Source organism: Penaeus monodon, chromosome 14, assembly GCF_015228065.2.
Source record: "Penaeus monodon isolate SGIC_2016 chromosome 14, NSTDA_Pmon_1, whole genome shotgun sequence".
NCBI classification, from domain to species: Eukaryota; Metazoa; Arthropoda; class Malacostraca; order Decapoda; family Penaeidae; genus Penaeus; species Penaeus monodon.
The window spans coordinates 37,030,320-37,032,819 of NC_051399.1; the positions used below are offsets into that span (position 1 = coordinate 37,030,320).

At 36.2% G+C, this 2,500-nt stretch overlaps 1 protein-coding gene across 1 annotated transcript in view; it reads left to right on the plus strand.

The window, feature by feature from the left end:
- Window positions 1-2,500, plus strand: part of LOC119580693 (importin subunit alpha-3-like) — a 9,252-nt gene that overhangs the window by 5,850 nt on the left and 902 nt on the right. The gene's annotated exons all lie outside the window — the stretch shown is intronic.

Genomic DNA, 2,500 nt, shown 5'->3' on the forward strand with positions numbered 1-2,500 from the left:
TACATATTGCACAGTATATAAAGCGGCATTTCTTCTGTTCACATCTGGCACATGCGTATCGTTCATGTATTATTTTCAGATCTATTCGATTTCTATTGATCACTTTATTTTGAGATATACAATATCAAGTAAGCCATTTTCCTAAAATGTTATTACCATCTCATATTGTGTTTTGTTAAAGACTGAATTTTTTTTTTTTTTTGAAAATTGTGTAATGGCAACACAACCAAAGGCGGGAAACTGGAGACGTGTCAGGCCTCTCCAGACTTAAAAGAAGGAAAATAACTAAATAGATTAAGTTAAAAAGTACCACTACTAGTAGTAATAATAATAATAGTTGCAACAGTAGTAGTAGTGTAGCAGCCGCAGCCGCAGCAGCAGCAGCAGCATTAGTAGTATGAGTAGTATCATAAATAAAGGTATGCGCGTTCTCAGACCAGTTACCTTCATATACGTTCATAAAATGTTTTGTTAATTAAAATTTTCATCTATAACATAAGCATAGCTATGTTCACGTTAATGCACTATAATCGCGAATTTATCGATGCTACAGATGAAAGTTAGAATTAACAAGACATTTGATAGACTTATTTTAAGGGAATTGGTGGACGCGATGATCATGATAATTCAGCAGAAATGTAATGATAAAATATAATAATAACAAAACAAGCAGTAAAAGATCATGATAATGGCAATGACCATCAAGATTACGATCATTAAGAACATGATAATGATTGTTATGTATTATTACTATTGTTTTATAATTATCACCATCAAAAGCAGCTTTGATATTAAACTAATGATATGAAATAATTATGATAATAATACGAAATGATGATAATAAAGATAGCAATGACAATAATGATAATGTCAATGATAACAATATTAGCAGTATCATTGTTATATTGTTCGCGTCATTATTATCATTCTTATTATTATCATGATTATTGTTGTTGTTTTGTCATTAACAATATTAGCATCATTGTTAACAATTACAGTTGCTGTTAATGTCATCTAAATCCGCCATTAGCGAGCGACCAGCCGATGCCCCCGCGCCGGTCACTCATTTGTGTCTGGAAACCGAGGCGTTTCTCTCTCTCTCTCTCTCTCTCTCTCTCTCTCTCTATCTATCTATCTATCTATCTGTCTGTCTGTCTGTCTGTCTCTCTCTCTCTCTCTCTCTCTTTCTCTCTCTCTCTCTCTGACCAACTCGCGTCCACCAATCACAGCCACGCTTTGTTTTTACCCAGCTATCAGACCTAACTGAACAGACTATCATAGCAATACTACCGGGTACTTTCGATTTTTTTTTTTTTTTTTTACCTTCAACTGTTGTTTCTTATATATACGTTTTGCAAGGTTAATTGAAGGACCCAAATGGGTGAGGGGATCAAGATGAAGGCTCAGAACCCACACGACCTCACAAGCTCCCCGGAGATGTAGGCCTACCAGGAGTGTGGCCAATATGAAGATGATACGTGATAAATAAAATACAAGAATGCTAAAACGAACAAAAACAACGGTGCAGAAAACACCAAAGTAAACTGAAGTCAATACGTAAAAATACAAGTGCCAAAATGGATGAAAGCATGCCAGAAGGGTTTAAAAAACAGTAAAAAGAACTAGCATCTAAGCTTGACTAAGTAAAAAGACACGAAAAAGAGGTAAGGTTAAAAGGAGACATGAGGGGAAGTAAATGAGATCGTAAAATCAGACAGAAGAGTCGTAAAGAGCAAAGGCTGCAGTAAAAGCTCAAGTAAAAGACGGGTAAAAGGGTAAAGCTTGAATAAAAGAGACGAGTAAAAGTACTAGGTAAACGTAAGTAAAATTCAAAGCAAAATGTCAAAGGAACACACACGGTTCGCAGTAAAACTGTGCAAAAGAATAATATGACATGTCCAGCATAAATACACCTAGGCAAGTAAGAGGCACAATACAACTTGTTTCAGCATCCGTGGTGCAAAATCCAGACAGGTAATCCAAAGGGTAAAGTCACAACACAGTCAGAGTATCCACTTTATTTATTAAGCAAAATCATTATTATATTAAGCAAAAGGGTGAAAAAAGGTAAAAGAAAGATGCACTCGAAGCAAATGTGGATGTCTGTTATCCGCATATCATCACGGGAATCTTTGTAAGTTTTACTTAAATTATGTACAAAAAAAGTTCAATTAAAGATAAAATAAATTAAAATAGTCTAAAACAGAGATAAAAAGAAGTGTAAAAATCTAGCTGGTATTGGGAAGTGGTCCACCTGTGTTCGACTCGCCCTCTGGATTACGGCAGGATGCTGGGTAGGAGAGGGGGCAGGATAAGGTCAAAGGTAGGAAATAGGGCAAACAGGGAAAAAGGAATGGTAAAGGGGGGAGTGAAAAAGCGAAGGAATAAGAAGAGGGTGCGAATAAGAGGGGTACGAAGGGAAATGCGGCAGGAGACAGGGCAGGATAGGAATAGGATGGAGATAGGATAAGGATAGACACAAAAGTTAAAACAAGCGGAA